We start from the raw sequence: 24,836 nt of genomic DNA on the forward strand, positions 1-24,836 counted from the left end.
TCATGTCTGGGCTCGTATTTTCTGGCACACTCTACCTATTTCAGAACATATTCCCTTTTTCCAGTAAACCTAAGCATTGTCAAGTGTTAGACAAGAGCACTAAATAATGTTAAATAATGCGAAATTAAATGTCCAGCCTCTGTTCTGTCAAACTCTGCATTTTGATGTATCCTTTCATGTTAATGTTTGTTATGAATAGCTGACACAACCCCTTTGCTTTGATTTTCATTAGCTTAGTACAGATGACACATTTGTGGCTGAGCTGATGTCAAAGTTGAAATTCTCTGCATTTGGTCCCTTCTCATCCTTTGTCCCCCAGAACAGGCCTTTCCGCCATTTCACCACCACCCAGTTTGTGCTAGATATATAGAGCATTGATACATTGTATTAATGTCTAGTTTCTGTATTTTTGCAAAACTTAAGCATGCAATTCTATTGTTGTGCCGAGCCTAATATGTTTCTGTGATAGCTGTATAATTAGGTCAATGAGGTTTATCGCTTGGTAGTTATTTTTCCCATTTCATTTGAACTAAAGGCACCCTGTATTAGATATTCTGAAGAGCAAGCAGTAACAAAGCCCAATTTAGGGCCATGTTATTTTGTATTACAGATAACCCAATGTATAATTCCCAATATTTTGAAGTTGTAGTTATCGCTTGTACATTTAAAATATGCAAGTCTTCATTTACTATTTTATTTAATTAATTTCTCACACAACTGTATAGAGTTGTCAATGACATAACTTGAGGTGAGCGACATTTTCACCCATGCAACGGAAAGTGCGGAATCAGCATTGGAATCCGCCACCGCCCGATCCGCAAAATCAGCATTACGGTTCTGCCACCACAGAAAATTTGCCCAGTTTCGCACGGAGCATAGTGTTTCTTTCCCTTGTTAGTTTCATGTAGCAACATGTGATACTTTGTGCAGGTTTTTTTCGAACCGTTTAATTTTGCCGCCGCGATATGAGCAACTTTGTGCCAGCCTTTTTTCAATTTGTGCTAGGTTCATGACAAAAGAAACGTTGTGCAGGTCTTTTTTCGATCTGCACTAGCTTTGTGTAGTGGCACGAAAAACTTTGTGCAGGTCTTTTGTCATCCGTACCAGTTTCACACAGCGGCACAAGAAACTTTGTGCGGGCTTTTGTAACCTTGCTAGTATTGTGCAGTGAGAAGAGAAACATTGCACTGCTTTTAAAAAAAAGTATCATAGGTTCAATCAGCGGCACAAGTAACTTTGTGCTGCTCTTTTCAATTCATGCTAGAATCACACATTGGAACGAGAAACTTTGTGCAGGTTTTTGATTGATTCTTGCTGGTTTTGCGCATTGCCATGAGAAACTTTGTGCTGCTCTTTTTGATTTGTGCTAGGTTTGCGCAGCTACACGAGAAACGTTGTGCTTCTCTTTTAATTCTTGCTACATTCGGCCAGTCACACAGCTCTTTTTGTTTCACAAGATGGCACAAGAAACTTACCGCTGCTGTTTTTTGATTTGCAGGGGTAGCGGAAAGATGGATTGCAGTGATACAGATCAAAATCTTACAGATTTCACTTCCACGGCTGGTGGAAAGAATTTAACAATTTCCCCCAGCCCTGTATATAACTGTCTATCTGCATTTCACATGCTTAGCATTTATTGTTGCTTTGCAGAAAAAACACCACACATGTGTAAAGCAATGCCTCTTTTTCTGCACCCTGTGTGCTGATTCAGCTGGTCTCTATTTACATTCATTTTTTTTACAGCTTCCAAGATGAAATGTCTTCCATAACACCACATAATGAGAGCTCAAGTTTGTATAAAGAAGGTGAGGTTGGATCACACTTTCTATTAGCACAACCCGAGAAAAGGACTAGTATGTCCATTAGCAGTTTTTGGATCCACAATATCAGCAGCAGTGTTGGATTATAGTGGTTGAAGTGGTTGAGTCAATCTAGTGGAGTTATAGTTAGGCCTGTTGGTGTTATGAGTTTTTTTAGACCCTTGATTCCTCACTTATGGACGGGTCAGAGGTAGTTTTAGCCTTGTCATGGGTGAATTATGATGTTTACTATTGTTTTCAATGCCTTTAGCAGTGACACAGTTAGAAGATTTAAAATAGTGGTGTGAGCCACACTTCCTATGTAGCTTCCTGGGCCTCTGGGTTGGATATTATGGTAAGTGTGTGGGGCAGATGAGTGTGTGTTGCCGATAAGTGTGTGGAGCGGGTGAGTTTGCAGAGCGGATAAATTCATAGAACGGATGAGTGTGTGGAACGGAAGAGTGGGTGGAGCAGATGAATGTGTGGAGCAGATGAGTGTGTGGAGCAGATGAGTGTGTGGAGCGGATGAATGTGTGGTGCGGATGAGTGTGTGGAGCAGATGAGTGTGTGTGGCGGATAAGTACGTAGAGTGGATGAGTAGTATGTCAAGCGGACGAGTAGTATGTTGAGCCGATGAGTGGGTGGACCGCATGAGTGTGTGGACCGGATGAGCGTGTAGATTGGACGAGTGTGTAGATTGGACGAGTGTGTAGATTGGATGAGTACGTAGATTGGACGAGTGTCTAGATTGGACGAATGTATGGAGCCGACGAGTATGTGGAGCGGATGAGTGTATGTGGAGCGGACAAGTGTATATGGAGCGGACGAATGTGCGGATTGGACGAGTGTGTGGAGCGGATGAACGCATGGAATGAATGAGTGTATGGAGCGGATGGGTATGTAGAGCGGATGAGTGTGTTGAACGGATGAGTAGTATGTAGAGCGGATGAGTAGTACCTAGAGCGGATGAGTAGTACGTAGAGCGGACGAGCAGATGAGTATGTGGACCAGATGAGTGTGTAGATCGGATGATCGTACAGAACGGATGACCGTACAGAGCAGATGAGCGTACAGAACAGATGAGTATACAGAGCGGACGAGTATACAGAGCGGATGAGTTCTTAGGCAGACAGGAGTACATGCGCGGGGTAGACTGGAGTGCATGCATATGGAATACATGAGAGCATGCGTGGGGCAAACTGGAGAATGAGGGATAGACTAGAGCACGCAAGGCGGACTAGAGTGCCTGAGTGTGTCGAGCAGACAGGAGTGTGTAGGGCAATCTTGAACGCCTGAAATGAATAAAAATTGCATAGAACGGACCTGATCGCATAGAATTGCGTGACATACATAATATGCTTTGGAATGCAGGGAACATTTGAAAGGGCATATATCATACCACACCCCACGCTTACTCTCTTCTTTACACCACCACTCAACTAGAACACAGAGATACTACGACACCATTCGGTATAACTGTTCTCATATCAACATCTCCCGCTCACTCCCCATTACTCTAAGTAAACACTGCTGGTTTCACCCCCCCCAACCAGGCGTTCTCCTCAGGCCTAACGCAGCCACACTCGGTCTGGATAAATCCTGCCAGAGCGAACACATACTCATGATCTCTCAACCACCACACCTATCGCTAAGAAGCAGCTACCACACGAATTCCACACCAGCTGCACACATACCTGGTGCGCACACGCACCTTTGAACTCTCTCTACTCTCTCTACTGACCCGAACTTCGGTTCCCAAGGGCGTTCAACCTACCAGCGCCTTCAGACCATACCAATGGTATATAAGGCGCTATATAAATGCAAAATAACAATAACAACAATAACAATAAATTAATCAAACAATAGAAGTCTGATGCTCATCACTGAGGATTGCATTTTTAAATGTGACTATGTTCATATATGGCACACAAGCAAGCTGTAGAATGGACAATAGAGAGCACTAAATAGCACAACAAAGAGTCCAGAATTGACACTACTTATCGACGGTTGTGCTGTGCCAGGAGTTATCCAAAAAAGAGTGTGCGCCATAAGCGTCACGTCACAACATATTTTTTCTTCAGGTATCTATCATATTAGCAATGCAGCGTAATAAGAATTGAAGAGGTTGCTTTCACTCAATTGTTCTGCCCATTAACTGTTTTTGTGCCTTCCAGGCAGATAGCATTGAGGAGGTTGCTGGTCATGTGACCAGGTCTTGCAACTCAGTTGCTCCACGTAACTTCCAGGCAGCTACTTATGGAGTGCAGGCGAGCTCCAGCTAGACAGCATTAAGGAAACTGCTGGTCATGTGACCAGATCCTACCACTCAGTTGCACCACCCACCATGAGGTTTTGTACCTTCAAGGCAGACAGCATTGAGGAGGCTGCTGGTCATGTGTCCATGTTCTGCCACTCAATTGTTCCATCCACCACATCATTCACCAGTCTTCCTTGGGTGTCCTCACCAAAGGATGGAAAAAGACAAGGACCTCACCTGTTTCTGCCTGTTTAGGTCTGATAGAACCAAGAGCCAGTCCTGCTATTCTGCATTTCAATTGCAAAGTAGTCACACCACATGTCTCCTCCCTCCACAACCAAACCCTGCCCTTCCTAGGGTTCAAATGGCCAGGTGCCCTGGGCATCCTGGAAAGCTACAGCAGCAAAGCTCATTACTTTTGTTCATGTGCCAATACTACAAAACCAGCAGACCACACACACACACACACACACACACACTTCAATGTTCACTCAGCAGTTGCTCATGCCTCTTCTTGCACAATAGCTTGATGTCCTCTTAATGACTGAAACATAGCTTGACCCGTCCTCCCCCTATGGTTTCAATGCTCTCCCGCTCCTAGGATACTCTATCCAATATGCCGACCAGGCAGGAGTGGCAGTACAACACATACGCGATTAGTCCTGCTCCATTATCCACTATCCCAGGAAATGCTTTTTTGAATCGCTCACCTGCCAGTTATGTTTTATCTCACAAGAAATCTATCGCATTACACACCACCTCACAGGATTCAGTATTTCATTACCAACATCTCCAAAATACTCTAATTTGCACACAGTAATTACACTGATAACCATGCTCAAAGCATACTTTTCGGACTGACTGGATCCCTGTATCTTAAGCAACTTGTGTTTCACCCATCACAATAAAGGCAAAAACTAGACTCTGTCTTTATATAATCCCCTCATTACCTGCACAGACCTTATACCATCGATGGGTCTAACCACATTGCCATCCCACTGCCAATCAACCACTCGGCCATGGCTCACAAAGGTCAGGCTAAATGCTCCCTCACTCAGCACTGCTCAATCAAAACCTTTCGGATCAATGGCCTAGAAGCAAACGTTGTAGATATTCCCAACACAGGGAATGCCTCCTACAAATATTGAACAGCCCCTCTATGAAACTGAAACTAGTTTGTACCTGGTTACCTTGCGCTGGTTATTAGATTGATTGATATCTTACACAAAAGAGTTAACTTCAGTGTGGTTGTATTTAGTGTTTACAAGTGGTCAGCTGACACATGTTTTGACCGCTCACTGTTCTTTTCAAGGCTAGATTTGGAAATGTTATGCCGGTTTATAGTCATAATCCCGAATTTAGAAATCCCGAAGAAAAAAAATCTCGAATAAAAAAGGCCGAAAAAAAAAATATCGAATTTTTTTTATGACGTTTTATGTTCGAAATGGGGGGGTTCCCCATCCCCCCAATCTGCCCCCCCTTTTTTTTTGTTTTTACTTATTTTAATTATATAACTAGAGCCAAAAAAAAATATATGAAAATTCAATATTTTTTTTTTCGGCCTTTTATATTCGAGATTTTTTTTTTCGGGATTCTGAATTCGGGATTATGACTGACCACCGTTATGCCACATCTTATGGATAATGGGTCAGAATTTTCCTGCATGCCTGGTTGGGCTGATTTTCTGGTCAGCAGTGTGCCGTTGTGGTGTACGTCTCCTCCTGATGGACAATCAAATCAAGCTTACACAGCATTAGCCTATCATGCACTCCAGCCTACATGCTGCCCTTTGTACTGAATTCTCTCTCTCTCTCTCTCTCTCTCTCTCTACCCCAGCGTCCCAAAAACAATTTCTTCGCTCAAACTTGCTTCCTACTCTGTTGGTATCATCCCAGCTTCCTTCATTAGCCAAGTGATGGGCCTAGAACTCAATGCACTCCTGAGCATTGTTATTGCACCCTTCACAGAATGGTCCTTCCCCGACACTCACAAGACTGGTCTCATGAAACCTATTTTTAAATAAAATGACCCTAGACCCAGATATCCTGGCCAAATTGAAACACTTGTGCATAGGCGCGTTATAAATGCCATATCATATCATATCATATGAAATAACAGCCCATTGTGAACCTCCAGTTTATTAATTTCTTGGAAAAAGTAGTTGCTAAACAACTACTCATCAGAATTAAACAACTACATCTCCGCCAGGACTATCAGTCAGGGTTTCCACTCCATCTGTGCCATTAAGACAGCCAGCATCCAGGTGGTAGATGATGCACTCCATATCATTGGCTGCACTTGACACTGTCAACCACCACATCCTCCTCTCCCTCATTTCCAGCAGGATGGCATTCTCTCTCATTGGCTGAATTGGTTTACCCCTTACCTCTCGTGCAGACACCCCACCCTCCAGTTGAACATGTTGCATTCTAACCAAACCTCAGTCTACTGTGGAGTCCCCTATGGCTCCATCCTCTCACCAATGCATGTTAACATGTGCATGGACCCTCTGGGCACACCACTCATAGATCCCATTTTAGCCATTCATCAATACACAGTTGATACTCAGTTGTTCAGGAGAGTAAAAAGCCCACAGGGCATTAGTCGCCTGTGTGATTACCTAGCCATCACCAGTCTTGGACTTTGACTGCCTACCTGAAACTTTATACATCAAACCCCAAATTCATCCTCATCGGTCCCCCTGCTGAACAACAAATTGTCTGACATTGGCTCAATGATATGCACATGGAAAGATATGATCTGCAGTCTTTGATTCAGCAAAAAATCCTTAGGCTTCACCATTAACAGCAGCCTGTCCTTTCAGAAACACGTAGCCAAGAAAGCCCATATGTCCTGCCTCCAAATGTCCACACTTCTCAAAATCAAAACCATCACCCCACAGCGGGAAGTCCAGACCTTTTGCACATTGATGAGGTAAATGCCCCCCATGATGTGTCTTCCAGCCACTCACTTGGCTCCCCTAAAAGCAGTCCTCCAAGCTGCAGCATGCCTTTTACAAGTGTTACAGAAATTTGATCGAATCACCCCCACTACACTGAACGACATTAGCTTCATCTTAAAGCTAGGATACTGCTCAAGACTGCATGTGTCCTTCTTCAAAGCGGTCACAAATAGCAAATGAGAGTATCTGGTGGCTTAGCTCCACATATCTCGTGGCACACACTCCTTGTGCAGCAAATCGACCAATCGGCTCAAATCACAACTCACCCGCAAAGAGAGGACTCACAAACAATCCTCAACCACTCTTTGGAACTCATTCCCGGTATCGGCTTGAAATGTTCCCACAATCTCTAATTTTGCAAATCTGTACAATTGTGGCTTTGCAACAACACCTGATCAAGGAGTAGTCGCAATGGATGTACAGACCAACGTACAGACTGTAATTCACAGTACTGTGGAAGATGCCAGCCCTATGTTGACTACACACACTCTCTACAGCTCTCCGCTGAGCTCGAGCTAGACCCGCATATTAAGCATTCAAATAAAAAACATTAAAAAAATTGTTGCACGCTCAAAGTGTGGAGAAAAGTTGAGAATTTGACGGAGAGATCATGACAATACCAAGCCTCTAGAACATATGAACCCTTCTGAGATAGAGCAGTAACGTCAGAAGATTTAGAGTGCTTTTGTATAGGTTTGCCGGATGGAAAGGGAGTAAGACGGTCATTATGCGGAGGAAACATTTCACAGCCACATTACACACATTGTTTGTAGCTATTAACTTGCAGTCAGCACTTTAATACACTATATCAGTTTCTCTGATATAGAACACAGGGAAAGTGGCATTGTGAATCTGAAATGGTCTCCCTCTGTGATATGAGAAAGCAAAATGTTGGTGCATTCTCTTACACAGACGAGTGACACGGTACTTAAGTCAATTCTTGTAACATTAGAGGAAACGACTGAAAAAGGTCTATTGCGGCCACAGAGTAAGTGTTTCCAGACGCTGCACAGTGTTCTCTGGCACTGGCTCGATTATACTGTTAGATTGTGAGGGTCAACATCGTGGAGCTGTTGATTCTCAGAGTGCCACAGCCACAGCCACTACGACACAATCCTCATTTGGGGAGAAGAGCAGTACCGGTCACATCAAAGGCAGCCTGCATTTTCACAATGATATAACTTGTTGCTGAATTATGATGCCATTATAAATAAGCTTCTTGCATCCCTTGGAGCTTAATGGAAGGTTAATGGAAAGGCGTTTTCTTTGGCGATGACTCCTGGTGCTCTGGCCCCTGGTGGTCTGATACAATCCCACTGTCATTTAAATGTACCCAATTATATTGAAATCAAACTACAATTGTTCACACTTTACATTGATTCTACAAAATAACACATGTAGAAACTGAGATGATAGAACCCAGAGGTACTTGAGAATCTTTCTAACATGTTGTTTTATTTGCAATTAACATAATGTGATGTAAGTGGTCTTGCATAACACCTGTCTGCCACTTCTGGGGGCCTCACTGCATGTGCCTCTGTAAAAAGAAGTGTCATCAGTGGGACAATGATGAAGGCTGATGTTGTTGAGAGACCCAGTCCCTTTGTGGCAATCTGTTTTCTATGGGTTTGGCAGAGAGACTTGCATTTTGTTATCCATAGGGAAGAGTGTACAGTGTAATAGAGTACAGCGCTTTAGGTCTGGTAAACCACTAATGTGGTAGATTGTCACAGGGATAAAGAGGAGAGCTTAGTCAAGGCTTGATTAGTGTAGATATGCTAACTGCTAAGCCTGTGGCAGCTGTCACAGGGAGATTTTAGTGTATAGTGGAAGGCAGCAGGAAGACTTGGTAGGTGGTTAGTCGATGGAAGAGGTGGGTAAGTTTCACAAGGTAAAAAAACCTGCAATCCTACACACCTACCTGTGGTCTCTTGCAAACAGGTCAATTTCACTATCTCTTATTGTCACTGTGAATCCCTCACTCCCTCCCTCATTCTCTCTCTCTCTCTGGAACAAATAGATACATTGTTACCAATTGGGAGCTAAACACAGATGAGACAAAGGGTGGCATCTGGAAATTCCCCTGGTTCCCATAAACTAGATGTGAATGATCAAGGAAGACAAGAGCATTTTGGTTCAAATAGTCACCTATTTAACTTTCCTTAGTATGATGGTTGACAAGCTTCAAACCTCACTCTAGCATGCTCATATGCTGTTCTTAGTGGCATGTTAGGACGTTTGCCTGTGAGGGCATTGCTCATTTTGTGCAGTGCAAGGCATCAGGTGTACATTTGGGGAGGGGCCAGAGTCCCTGCTTCTTCTCAGACAAGGCACACAGTCACAGGCCAAAATAGCCACCTCCCCCGATGGCCCCAACTCACTAGATGTTGAGGATGCATCAGAAGTTTTCTTCAACCCTACAAGGTGTTCTTCTGAATGAAACTGAGCAGAAAATATCGGTAGTGGAGTGCAGATACTTCAAAGTGCCCCACAGCGCTCAGTGCCACATCGCTTGACCTAAAGGCAGTGTTGCTACTGCAGAAGGGGAGAAGAATCACTGAAAGGAGCATGTGCCCCTCACAATTTACAGGAACCATGTTTCTCATTGTGTGAGAGGATGTGCATGTTACTAAGTGAGGCTTGGCATCCCACTAAAAATAGTGTGTGCATCAGGTGTGGTATGGCTCTGGGTGCAGGTTTTAATCACAAACTTTAACCTTGTAAAATCTGGGCCTGCCTTGCATTCAAGTTTGTCTGCCGCCTTTGACACCATCGGTTATGTCATCTTGATCCATTTCATTGCAGTAGCCGGCCTCTCAGGTGCCGTTTTGTCCTGGTTCACTTATTTTCTTTAGAATCATTGTCAGTTTCTTCCTCTTCCACCTTTTTGCTCTGCTCCATCTGTACTTTCCTGTGGTGTCCCCGTAAGGTCTGCTATTTCCCCAGTATTGTTTAATGTGCATGTTCAGCCACTTACTAAGCTCATCTTCTCCCACGGATTTTGTTCTTATGCTTATGCAGAGGATACACATGTTGTGGTCTGATTAGATCTGTTTTAAAGCCTTGGGGGAATGGATGTGTCACAACTGGCTTAGACTGAAGGGGGGATTGACAGAGGTGCTGGCGGTGAGCTCTCCTGCTGCTACTCTTTGGTCACCTCTCTTCTGGCCTTCTTTGCTGGGCCCTTGTTTCTTCCTGGGTACTGTTCTCTCTGGATAACTCTAATTATGTGTTTGTTATATAGCTAGCCTAATTGATTCAGCGCCTGCGAATACTACAGAATTATGTGGCTTGAGTAGCTACTTACATCCCCCATAGCGCTCATATCTCCCCAATAGTGTGCTGCCTGCATTGGCTACCAGTTGCAAAGTGCATCCCATTGAAAGCACTTTCTTTGTGCATCTGGCTCTGCATGGCTCAGGCGCTGCCTTCTTATAGGCAAAGTTCAATTTTTAAGTACCTCGCTGGGACTTGCAGTCGGCTGAGGCTTTTTTGGTTGAGGTTCAACAGTTTAAATTGGTCTGTATTGGTGGTTGGTCTTTTTCAGTAGCTGCTGCCTCATTATGGAACTCTCTTTCCTCAGGCTGTGGATGATTACTTGTCATTCAGGTGCTCTCTTAAAACGTATTTATTTTCGTTTTCTCTTTTCTATCATTCTGGCTATTTTAGCACCAAGATGCCCTTGGGGGTACACTGCGCTCTATATGTGCTGTTACGATAAGATAAGATTCTTTAGCGATTATCCTTGAGGGGGACTCTGAGTAATTGAAACAATTGCTGTTTGAACATTGAAACCTTGATGTATTTGAGAAAATAATGCTCTAATTATTACAAGCCTTAACAATATTGTGAACCTCTGAATGATTTGTTTCTCCCTTTTGTGAAAATGGTTGTATTTTATACGATTGTCGACACACCAAAATTCCATTCTGTACTTTTCACACTTGCCCTTCAAGTAGAGCCCATTCGAAAAAAAAGTTCTTAAAAGTAGAAATTCACAAACATTTGTTGAGTGACAATCAATTGCTACACTGGGCTCCTTTTCGAACACATCTTCCAGATTATGGTTTTCTTGGCTTTACCATCCTAACCCAAGTAAATAGTATGATTAGCACCTTTAATAACTCTGAGTTCAGAAAAAAGTGGTTGCCTTAAACTACATTTTGTATTGTTGTCACAACTTAATTCATATAAATTCCATATATCCTTGTGTTTTTCTTTAAGAAATACCTTAAAAACTGAAAACACCAGAAATAGTTGCATTTCTGGTTGAGCACCATGTGTCATTTGTAAACCTTAGCGTACCCGAGCCATGGCCATCCCAGGCCAAACCCATTACTATAGGTCTCAGTGGATCTGCCATATCTCACAGTAGTTGCCCCAAACAATGTCTAGACTCATAGAACATCCAGTGTCTCAGGTTTCCTTTATGTGGGCCAGTAAGGATCACAGAATTTCCAGAGGAGATTCAGTGGGTTAACAGGAGTGTGCAGGCTCCCAACTTGGCTCACAATTTGTCTTTACCAAGAATTTGGTGAATTTTGGAAGAGTTTGTCAGTCTTTTTTGCCAGTGTGTTTGGTCCCTATTTGCTCTCTTCTGTCTTTGTGTGTACCTATTATATTCCCTTTGTCATATTTCCTTGTTGACCTTGTCACAAAACGTTAACAAACACCAATAGTGATTCCCTGTCCACCCCCCTTTGTTAGCTCCAAAAAGGTTTTAGAAAAATAAAACATTTACTTTTCCTTTTGTGTTCCTAATCTTATTTATTTTGAATCTGTCCAACTAAACGTGTTGTGATTTCTTCAATTTGTCGTTCAAACATAAACAACGAACACATTATAGAAACATATCCCATTTGCATTCCTGCTTGTTTGTGTTGACCCTAAAATAGCATTCCCATGTGTGTGTGATGTATTTATTTATTTATTTATGTATGTATGTATTTATTCATATATTTATTGTGCTATAGTTCAATCATAAACTTTTTACAAACAGTAAACATTAATAAAAAAGATTCAAAAACAGTAAAAATTAGTTCAATACATTACAAATATCACTAAGTTAATTCATCACATTACAATTGTTCAATTTAGCAGGCATACATAATCCCAACAAGTATTAAAAGGAGTCACATCTTAATCCACACACTCTCATAAAGTGTTTTTAAAAATCTCATCAGATTGATTTTTCAGGCAACTTGAAAGCCTTCCAATATCATACACCGCAAGGCCTCAAGAGTAATTTCCCTAAAATCACGAATAAAATACCCCCCAAATCTAATTCTTGATACTTTTAGGTTAACACATTCTAACGTAATATGTCTCAGAGTCTCTATTTCATTCAATTTACAGAAACAACAAGTCTGGTTGGCATGTGGAATATTTTCCCTAGCACATTGAATTTAATTTGTATATAAGAGATTCAGCCTCACTTTTAAAAAGTATCCTCTCCAACGAGAGTTCAGGAATTTTATTAAACATTTGGGAAGGGTGCGTGGAGATTTCCCATTCAAATATAAATAACGGTGGAAGGTATATGATTTGCAGGTTTCAGTTTTTGTATCCAGCCAAGTTCCCACCATTGTGCTTCAGTTACATTAAAGAAACCTTCCACAATAAATCTAACATTACATTCCACAGAAAAATACAGTACATGTCAAAATAGCTCACAATATTTCCTTAATTTGGAAAACTGTGAGCAGCACAGCAATCCAAGTAAAAAATCTCTCCCATAAAATTCCTTAGTTCAGGATTATTTATACAATTCATAAACTATCTTCCTCAGTAGTACAATAATAATTATTTACAAAATAAATCAAATAATAAAACACATCTATTCATTCAAAATAGTTCAAAGATCCGTAATTTGGAGCATAGAATCACACATTAATGCCCAAATATCATTCAAAATGTTTACAAGAGCCACTGAATGTGATATAAACCATACTCTTAAGAGAGCAGCAAACATGTTCTAAGATAATAGACACTAAAACATTTACGAAAACTATGTAATCCCTTGTGGTATTGCAGCTGGACAACAGATTATTAAAGCTCGCAAAGATTCTACAGAATATTTGCAAAGCCAGAAACTGTGATTAGTCAGACCTATATAATTACCTAAAACATCCGATTCATGGAATAAATGTGCGCCGAAAATCCCGGCGCAGAGGGGCCAATACGTGCGCTGCGCCGAAAATAAGCGAAAAGCGCAGGGAAACCAGCGCACGTCGATTCATGGAAGTCCGTGCGCAAGAAAAGCAGAGGACGTGCGCTGAAAAAGCGCGCGGCGCAGGCCGGCGCACAGGTCAACCAACGTCGTGCGCCACGGCCACTGCGCTATCACTCCGAGCGCAGCGCACAGCTCTAAAGTAGGCGGAACACAGGGCGGGACACTCGGAATGGGGAATAAAATGGGGCACAACACTCGGAATGGGGAAGAATGTGGGCGGCACGGGGAAAGTATAGGAGGCAAGTGCGCGGAACGCCCACACGCTCGCATACAACACGTATTCATGGAATGGAATAGAATAGGGCAAAAAAGCGCACGCTCAAAGCAGCGCACAGGCACAAACAGGCACAAACACGACCGCCACAAGAAAGCAGGCGGTAGCGTCTCTGCGCCTGCAAGAAATGTGCGCTAAAAGGTGCGCCAACAAATAGCACCTATATACAGACATGATCAATGTCCAATACTGTGGCCCTCCAGGACAAATGACGTACAAAGGGGTACCCACAAACACAGACACGGGCTGAGAGAAAAAATAAACGTGTGCGTGCATACCGGGGTGCGCGGGAAGTTGCACACGCGATATGGCCGGGTACGTGGATTACAGGGGTGCGCGGGAAGTTCCACACGCGATTAGTCAGGGTACGTGGATTGCAGGGGTGCGCGGGAAGTACCACACGCGATATGGCAGGGTACGTGGATTCCAGGGGTGCGCGGGAAGTTCCACACGCGATATGGCCGGGTACGTTGATTTCAGGGGTGCGCGGGAAGTTCCACACGCGATATGGCCGGGTACGTGGATTTCAGGGGTGCGCGGGAAGTTCCACACGCGATATGGCCGGGTACGTGGATTTCAGGGGTGCGCGGGAAGTTCCACACGCGATATGGCCGGGTACGTTGATTTCAGGGGTGCGCGGGAAGTTCCACACGCGATATGGCCGGGTACGTGGATTTCAGGGGTGCGCGGGAAGTTCCACACGCGATATGGCCAGGTACGTGGATTGCAGGGGTGCGCGGGAAGTTCCACACGCGATTAGTCAGGGTACGTGGATTTCAGGGGTGCGCGGGAAGTACCACACGCGATATGGCAGGGTACGTGGATTGCAGGGGTGCGCGGGAAGTTCCACACGCGATATGGCCGGGTACGTGGATTTCAGGGGTGCGCGGGAAGTACCACACGCGATATGGCCGGGTACGTGGATTTCAGGGGTGCGCGGGAAGTTCCACACGCGATATGGCCGGGTACGTGGATTTCAGGGGTGCGCGGGAAGTTCCACACGCGATATGGCTGTGTGCTCCCAGGCATTACCTGTACACCCTCCACGGCCCCTGCAGGCAGCACACACCACAGGGAACTACCCTGCACACCTGCTCATGTCTCCCACCACCCCCACCCCCCATCCACCAGGGACACCCTCCACCAGGCCCCCACCCATGTCTCCCACCACCCCCACCCCCCATCCACCAGGGACACCCTCCACCAGGCCCCCACCCATGTCTCCCACCACCCCCAGCACTGTGGGGAACCTGCCAGCAGGCCCCCACCCATGTCCAACCCATGTCTCCCACCACCACCACCCCCAGCACTGTGGGGAACCTGCCAGCAGGCCCCCACCCATGTCCAACCCATGTCTCCCACCACCCCCACCCCCAGCACTGTGGGGAACCTGCCAGCAGGCCCCCACCCATGTCCAACCCATGTCTCCCACCACCCCCACCCCCCATCCACCAGGGACACCCTCTACCAGGCCCCCACCCATGTCTCCCACCACCCCCAGCACTGTGGGGAACCTGCCAGCAGGCCCCCACCCATGTCCAACCCATGTCTCCCACCACCCCCACCCCCAGCACTGTGGGGAACCTGCCAGCAGGCCCCCACCCATGTCCAACCCATGTCTCCCACCACCCCCACCCCCAGCACTGTGGGGAACCTGCCAGCAGGCCCCCACCCATGTCCAACCCATGTCTCCCACCACCCCCACCCCCAGCACTGTGGGGAACCTGCCAGCAGGCCCCCACCCATGTCCAACCCATGTCTCCCACCACCCCCACCCCCCATCCACCAGGGACACCCTCCACCAGGCCCCCACCCATGTCTCCCACCACCCCCACCCCCCATCCACCAGGGACACCCTCCACCAGGCCCCCACCCATGTCTCCCACCACCCCCAGCACTGTGGGGAACCTGCCAGCAGGCCCCCACCCATGTCCAACCCATGTCTCCCACCACCCCCACCCCCAGCACTGTGGGGAACCTGCCAGCAGGCCCCCACCCATGTCCAACCCATGTCTCCCACCACCCCCACCCCCAGCACTGTGGGGAACCTGCCAGCAGGCCCCCACCCATGTCCCCCTGGCCCCAGGTCCTGACGATACACAATCATGGCAGTAATGGCCAGCATACCCAGCACAAACACCCAGGCAAGGATTGCATGCACCCACATAGTGAATGCAATCACATGACACAACCCCAAAGGCAAGTATGCAAAAGAACACATGTCTGTCACACACACATACACAATGGGTGCAAGTGAATGTCAAAACCCATATCATGACATGTAAGAAACCAAAGAGAAAATAACACAAGTGTAAGATAATATAAAAATGTATTAAAAACACAAATCAAGTAAACCAATAAAACATACAACTATGTGGCAAAGGGCCTCATTACGACCCTTGCGGAAATGGAAAAATGATGGCGGAAATGCAATACCGCCATCGAACACCGCTCGTTGCGATCATGACCCGTCACCGTAAAGTACGATGCCATTAGCGACACCGCAGTGAACGGCAACGCTAACTGCACCAAGTACGCGCACGCGCGCCTTGCAAAACCGGAATCACCGCCATGGCGCAACGGTACGCGAATTCTGACCCTAGCGGACATGTACTGAACGCCATCAAGCACGTCGCAAAGTACCATTCCGCCATGGCGAGAAATACGGCAACGCGAACCAACCGTAAATGGCCCACTGAGTGCCTGTACTCCACTCCCTGGCCTCATTGCACAACTCCTGGCAGGCGCAATGTACTCACACTATGCAACCAGTGAAATCCACGATTCACCCATGCATGCCAACGTAGAAAAGCATGCAGGGGCTCAAAGCGCCCCGTGAGTGGGCATCCATGTACGGCATGTCACCATAGCCGTACTGACGCAGCACAGGCATGTGAAGGTACAACACATCAAAATGAAAATCAAGAACACATGACACAAAACAACAGTAGTCCCCCATCGCTTGCCACCAGCGCAAGGCAACATCCACAACAGCATCCTGAGGGGGATTGCACCAGCCCTGTACTCATGCCAGTAAACAAACCAACCATCAGCAGAAGCATGTACCACACAAGTCGGCAGAGTGACTGAGCAGCCAGGCTCATCCCAAGAGGGGCCGATGGGAGCTGCAGGGCACAGATGGCATCAATACAGAAGCTATTCCAATGGACATGACCCCAGTCCCCCTCCAACAAACGCACGCAAACACAGTCACCTGTGACCAGCCACATTCTGAACAACCCATCATTCCACCAATCGACCTGGCTGACAGGCACCAGTCGGCCAAAAGCCAATCCCCCGCCCCTGAACAGCACATCATGTAAACAGACACAATGGCAGCCTCTATCCGTGACCATACTGTGCTACGTAGGCAAACGCGGCCAGTACTGTACCACACAACTCAACTCAGAAGGCGGAACACAAAGCAGATCAACACGCAATACATACCGCCACAAAGCGAAAATCGCCACATCACCTGCAAAGAACAACGCAACACGACAAATATCGGAATACAATTTAAATGCACATCCAAATGACAAAGGCCCCACATCAATTTGCAAAATCCCACCAAAACAACCATCATCACCGAGGGCTGCATCTGCAATAATTGACCGGCTTCCACTTGTGTGACGCCCTGTACCATCATGGCACACAGGGCTTACATCAACGTTCCAAAAGGCAACATGGAAGCGGCAAGAACCGCAGGTCCGTCCCATGAGGCAGGCACTAGTCCAGCTGAAAGGCCGAAATGTTGCACCTAGCCACCAGTACAGCGTAAGGGCATGTGGCCCATTGGCGATCGTCCCATATGATCGAAATGGTGCTCCACTGATTCACCCGAAGCTGCAGGAGTCGAGAGTAAAAACCATCTGGAGGAGTGGCGTAGAGATGGCATCTGCAATAGGGCAGGAGATACCTGTCACCCAAAAGAAACACAAATCAACCGATTGCATTACGGGACTCATGATGCATTACAATCTTCATTCAACACACCAAATCCACACCCATATGCATGCTAGCCCACTCCAAAGGAATATACACACCCCTAATCCAGTATCGAATCACAACGAAACCAATCGAGCTAAATACACCATTGGCAACGTCGGTTACTGTGCATGCGTCCGTCAAGATAGAACCCATGACATGGGATTAGTAACGTGCCTAGACACAAGTGTATGAAGGCGCGTCGAGACAGGGAGGATCCGACAAGGGCAGAGAGACGTATGTCCCACTATGGCAGCCTTGCATCACATAACGCAGGGCAAGGGGAGTGAACCAAAAAACCCATGTACATGGCAGACCCTAAACGGATTCATCAGTCCATGCATCCACACATCATTCCCTCATCCCGCAATGAAAACGCATGAATATTCACTCACATAATATGTGAAACTTCCATCGCGTCTGTGCGTAATGCAGTCCGCAAAAACCACTGTGCCCCTGGCCGGATCTGTAGTGTTGTGAAGCAAGATGGATTTGGGAACGTCCTGCCTCATCGTCCACTACGCTATTGCGCATCCCCTTCAATTCATATCATTCATTGCCTGCTCGTTATGGGCCATGTCCCAAGGACATTCTACAATAGAACGTTACATTTCCAGCCAGACCTGTGGGCGTATCCTCGCCGCTACTTCAAAGCCCAAAATGCTGGCCTTCGAATTCCTCACTTGCAACATTACGTCGAAAAGGCTTCTGTGAACGCTTGCATTCACAATTACATCAATGTAGTGCGGCTGTGTGTCATGATGCTAACTGGCTGCAATCACAAATGGGACGCCACGCCCGTCGGTGAAGTACGTTACTGTGCTGCATGAGGGTCGGCCATCGATCGAGCCCTACATACCACTGACTCTTCACAGGTATGTAAGCGGCTGCAATAATAGCATGTGTAACAATGGGAGCATAGCATGAAAATCAGTCAAAGTACATCACACTGCCATCGGGATTTGATACATGATTCCAATCCCAAGATGCCATGCGGCCAAATGCAGCCTTACGTGCGGGCCGTGCTCGACCAGAAGGGATTGCATCTGCCACAGATTCATTCAATCAGCACAGGTGGAGGCCATACAGGCCGACAGCACATATATTGCAGACCCAAACCCCTCCCACAACCACTCCCACTCCAAAATGCTACCGGCAGGACTAGCGATGTTGGGCCTGGGGTACCAGATAGCACTGCAAGTGCTACAACTACAAGAAGACGACGAACAACAACAGGTACAAAAACCGGGCGCACAGGGGAGACGGAGGAGGAGGAGGAGGAGGAGGGCAAGGCAGGGTCAGCAAGGCCCACAAGCACTGCCACTACCACCACGCAGGCGGCCCGCAATCCCACGCCTCCGAGCCGATCCGTTCAACCTCACTGCTGAGCAGATCCACACCCTCTACCGTTTGGACCGGGACACCATAATCGCCATTGTGGACATGACACATGCTGACCTCGTGAGCATGATAGATAGCCCAACCGCCATCCCACCCCTACTGAAGGTGGTGTCTGCACTCCACTTCCTGGCCACAGGCACCTACCAGCACACAGTGGGACAGTTGCATGGCATTTCACAGCCACTGTTCTCACGGACACTCTTCCAAGTGCACGATGCCCTCCTGAAGCACGCCGACGACCACATCACACTACCACGCACGTACCAGGAGATTACCAACGCTAAAGTGGGATTCCATGCACTTGGCGGCATCCCGGGTTGCATTGGTGCCATCGACTGCACCCATGTTGAATTGGTTGTCCCACATGCCATGGAGGTCCAGTACCGCAACCGGAAACAATTTCATTCAATCAATGTGCAAATGGTGTGTGACTCCAACAAGATATTTACGCATTGTTGTGCCAGATTTCCAGGATCTACCCATGATTCTATGGTCCTGACGAACACAAGAATACCACGCTACATGGAGCGACACGCAGGGCACAGATCCTGGCTACTCGGTGAGTCTCATTCCATGCATGACATCGTGGCCCATTTGATGCGTCAATGACCTTGCAGGGGGGGGGGGGCTACTTAGCACTATCATTCCACTGACACCCTTTATTCGTCTCATACAGGTGATGCCGGGTATCCACTGAAGAGATGGCTCCTTACACCAATCCGGAACCCACAGAACGAGCATGAGGAGGACTACAACCATGCCCACTCACGTACCCGTGTGGTCATTGAACAGGCATTCGGCCTACTGAAGGCTCGTTTCCGCAGCCTCAGCAGGTCTGGCGGGGCACTCATATACAGCCATGAGAAGGTTTCTAAGATGGTCATGGCATGTGTCATGCTGCACAACATGTGCATACGTAGGAATGTGCCCATGCCCCCTGACGCTGTACTGCATGCACCTGAAGATGATGATGATGATGAGGGTGGGGATGTGGAGGCACCTCAAGGAGTCCATGAGGCACAGGATGCACGTGCAATCCGACAGAGCATCATAGATGCATGCTTCTAGCAACCACGCATGGTGCCTATTACACGGAAAGGGGACCTGTGGCACTGTGTGTGTGTAGTACAGGCACATTGTGGACTGTACGCCTATGAAGGCCTCGTACGCAAATATCAATGTCCACACATGTCATTGGATGATAATGAGGTGCTGTATTGTTGATGTGATTTGATTTATACACCCTATGGACCCGCCACCCAGTGAAGCCCAACACACCCCCTCCACCCTACTACCTCCCCCCCCAACACCAGTGTCCAAATATGCATGCTGTCCGTGGGTAGACGCTATTGCAAGCCCCCTCTACGGGTATCAGGGGCACCCCTGCCCGTGGAGCGCAGGTTCCTGCCAGATCTGCGTTGGGGGCTGCCCTGGACGGAACTTGCCACGGATGAGGTCTCTGCCTGCTCGCGTCCATGCATGTCTCTGAGGGTTTGTGAGAGCTCCGAGAGCACACGGCGCACAGCAGCAAGTTCAGCACAGACGTCTTTGGACGTCGCATGCAGTTCCCCCCTCAGGCTCTCGGTGCTTTTCTCCATTTGTGCTCTCAGGCTCTCGGTGCTTCTCTCCATTTCTCCCCTGAGGCTCTCACTACTTTTCTCTATTTGTGCCCTGAGTGTCTCGGTGGATGTTTCCATGGCTGCCCTGGAACCCCCGCATTCATTTGCATGGTCCTTGAGTAGCGTGGACGCTTCCTGCTGTTGCTCGATCAGCAGGTCGAGGGACTGTTGCCTCTGCTGGGCCATGGACATTTGCGGTGGTGTGACAGGGGGGCTGCTCAACACATGTTGCCTTGGCACAGGACTTGTGGGGGTTGGCCAGTCGTCGTCTTCAGGGTGCCCCTGCGTGGTTTCGTCATGGTGTAGGGGATGGAACATGCAGGGGGATTGGGAAAGGTCATGGATGGTACCTACGTCGCCAGCACTGTTTTCCGTGTCGGAGCATGCTGGCATGACAGCTGTGTCACCTATGGTGCTGCTACCACCAGAGGTAGTGCCATCAGATACGTTCTTTGGGGGGGCCTGTGGTGCTGGGGTTGTGGACTTGCTGGCTGCTGGGGTGCCTGTTGCAGTCCCCTCCAGTGTGCTGCCACTTGATTCCTGCTGCTGCCGTGTCTTGATCCTTGCACCTGAGGTGGAGGCTCTTGGGACGTTGGTCCTGGCCCTCTTTGCAGGCGTGCTGGTAGGGGTGTCCTGCAGCTCGTCGTTGGTATCGGACCCTGTGGTGGAGTAAAGAGGGGCGAGCGTTAGTTATGGGTCTGTCGGATTCGGAATGGCAACGTATCAAATGCATTGGGGTGGTACATGAGGCTGATTTGGGACTGGGCCTTGGAGGTGGTCTCATTTTCGTGTGGATTGAGGATGCATTCATTTGGCTGCCTGCAGTTAGGGGGTGCATGCTGCACATGTAGGGGTTGTTTATGGCTTCTTGATTGATTTGTTTGTTCATTCTGACTTTTAGAGGGCGCTGTCAGGGCTAAGTATGTATTGCACTATGGGGTCACATGGTACTGCACATGTTCGTGGTTTGTGGATTTCGCATTGTTTCTCTTGGCCAACCTACCTGATTCTCCGGATGTCGGCACTCCTTTCTCCATCCCTCCGACTCCCTCTATGCTCTCCATTCCTATGGTGGAGGCGCAGATTTCCTCCCAGGGGTCAACTTGATGGGCGACTCTGAACCCCCCCCGGTAGCTGTGGCGATGTTCCTGTTCGCAGAAAGTATGCTGCGTACGCGGATCCGCAGGTCGTCCCACCGCTTGCGACATTGCTGTGGCGTGCGGGGTGTTGTCCCCACCGCACTTACGCGCTGTGCCACCAGGACCCATATGGCCTTCTTGTTGGCAAGGGCCGTCCTGGTCATTTGACTGGAGAAGACGACGGCGGAATTTTCCTGTAGGGTCTCGGTGAGCACGGTCAGTTCCTCTCGGGAGAAGTGTACCTGCCGCTTGCGGTCACACGCTTTCTTGGCTACCTTTCCCATATTTATTTTTTTAACTGGGGTTGCTAACGGGTTGGGATGTGTGTCAGGGTCGGATTTTTAATGGTTGTGTTGGGATTCGGATTTTATAGTTGTGCGGCGTGCTGTTTCCCGTTCCGGCCACATGCTTTTACTTCCGTTTCCGTATATTTACGGTGGCCGTAATTTGCGGTGCACGCTCGTTACGGTGACCGCTCATTACGGTGACCGCTAAGATGGGTGGCGGTATTGCACCTGGTGCAGCGTACGGCGGCGGTAAGGGCCGTTTTGGGGTCATTTCCGCCATCGCAGCCTTTCGGATTCCGCCATGGCGTAATGCTCGTGCCCGATGGGTCGTGATTGGCCGCACTTTGCTCCTTCGTGCTATGGCGGAAACGCTATTTACGCTGTTGCGGTCCGGTCAGTCAATTTCCGCCAGGGTCGTAATGAGGGCCAAAGTAAATAAAAGGTCCATGTCCGATAACAAAAATGAAAAACCAAAAAACAAAGGATTAAAAAATCAATATAATTTGTCCAAAGCAAAACCATGTAGTAGGAAATCAAAGAAAAACCATTACGTCATGGTGTAAACAATAAAAAAATCAAAAAATGTATCTCCCAAAATAAAACAATATATACAGGAATGTTCCAGGGTCCATGAGCCCAACAGCACAAATGAAACCTAATACTAACTAATAAAATAAATATGTACAAAAAAGTGGCCATTGTCCGAGCGGTCCAAAATAATAAAAATAAATAAAGGAAACCTAGCACTAACTAACTAAAAAACTATATACAAAGGCAGCGGGCTAGTCCTGCGGCTCACTTGGTGATGCTGGCCAGGGCATCCTCGAACTCCATGTCAATGTCCTGGAGGCGGGACTCTGTCCTGGCCCCGAGGTCTCGCAGGGACAACCCCATGTGCTCACCAAAATCCCTGCGAGCCTCCTCGAGGCACTCAGCCCGCCTCAATGCCCGATGCATGGAGATCTCCGCCCTGGCCATGGCGAGCCGCTCCTCTTCCGCCCGCTGCCGCTCCGCACCTATCCGCTGGCCAAACTCCTCCCACACGGAACACACCGCCATGCCAGGGTTGCCCTGCCCTCCGGCCGATGCCTGCCCCTCTGATCTTGATGGCCCTGAGCCATGATGCCTCCCACGTCGAGCCCGCTGCTGCCTCCGACGCCACTGCCTCTGCCAGCACGACGGCATCCAGGCTGATGGTAACCACCGACGCCGTTGTGCACGTGCCCTGCCCGATGATGCCGGCACATCTTCCATCTGCTGGGGTCCACTTGCTGTGTCGTCCACCCCTGCTGGACCTCCGACTCCCAACTGTGGCAGGGATGGGATCCCCACCGAGCTGGCTGCATTGGTCGGGGCAGGTCCACAGGGGGCCATGGTGGCATCTGGGCCGGAAGACGGCAAGGAGAACGACCGTTGGATAGCCTGCACAGAGGAGGAGAGGGCCGTCAGATTGGCCAACACATGCAGGAACCCCCCGAACATGGCCGATCCCAATTGGGCCACGTCGGCACGGTGCACTTCGTGATGACGTGCGTGCTCCTCCCGGGAAGCACGCACGTCATCATGAATCACAGCCGTGCGCATCGCGACCCCAATCAGGACCTGCTCCACGCGGCCAGGGGTTCCCACGGCCGCAGGTGGAGGGGAGTCAGTTGACATGGACATCCCCACTACCTGCGGACGGGCCTGGGACGGGGCATCCCTGCTGGTGCATGGTGGTGCACTCACAGGGTCAGGGACAGCGACATGCACAGGCACCTCCACGGTGACCTGTGCTGCCTCCTGCCCCTGGCCCTGGACTGCACCACTTGCACCAGCAGGGATGCTCCCACCAGGCCCCATGTGTGCACCAGTGTCGGCCTCCTCCTCCTCTGTGCAAACCACCAACCTGGATGGCTCCTCACCGTCTCCCGCCGTAGCAGGCCCCTGTGGGGGCTCACCCACCCCTTCCGCTGCAGCCGTGGGGGCATCCCCGCCGCCTTGCTCCACAGCGCCGTCTCCGCCCTCTTCTTCACTAGCCGCTGCGTAGAGGGAGACAAAGGACACAAGCATCAGGCTACTGTAAAATGGTCCCCTAGACAGGAAGCAATAGCAGATGAGCACCCCTGTCAAAGTACACTTCCATCATGTCCCTCCACAACACATGGGTCAGTCCAGGCAAAACACACACAGTAACAGGCATGGTGCATGCCATGCACATTTCCATGCATGTCCAATTGACTCTTGAAACATTCAATGATATGTGACTCACATGCATCATGGCTCATGCATATCACATGCACACACTTCACCTCAGTCACATCCATCTGGCCCCAAACACAACGAACACAGGCGAAACAAGGGTTAGTTGGGTGCGTCACAGAATCTGTGCATTGTCACACACATGTGTCATGCATCCATGGCATGCACAAGTCACAGACACGCAGGTCAGGCACACAGACATGGCTACCATATATGTACCTGGCATCAGCACCCATCCTTCACCCCCATCCATGTCCAGGTACAGAGACTGGCATGCTCTCATGTCCTAAATCTGCATAGGGCTCCCCATGCCACATTTCAACACTTGCAACAACCATGTGGGTCACACATCACTGGTCGCACATGCATTACCATGATGTCCCTTCACACATACATGCATACATGGCCCATGGCACACATACAGGCAAGTATCATAGAACCAGCACACCGCAACATGCCCTGTCTCACACAGTAATGCTTGCACACTTACCGCTCAACTCCAGACGGGCCTCCCTCTCAAGGACCTGGGCGTGGAGCGCTGGGCGTACGCGTTCCAGGACCCTCTTCTGGATGGAACTCATGCGGCCCCGGCCCCCCTCCACGAGGCGCCGGGCCTTCACAAGGGTCCTGGACCTCAAGTC

Source organism: Ambystoma mexicanum, chromosome 2q (assembly GCF_040938575.1).
Source record: "Ambystoma mexicanum isolate Mex_15411 chromosome 2q, UKY_AmexF1_1, whole genome shotgun sequence".
NCBI classification, from domain to species: Eukaryota; Metazoa; Chordata; class Amphibia; order Caudata; family Ambystomatidae; genus Ambystoma; species Ambystoma mexicanum.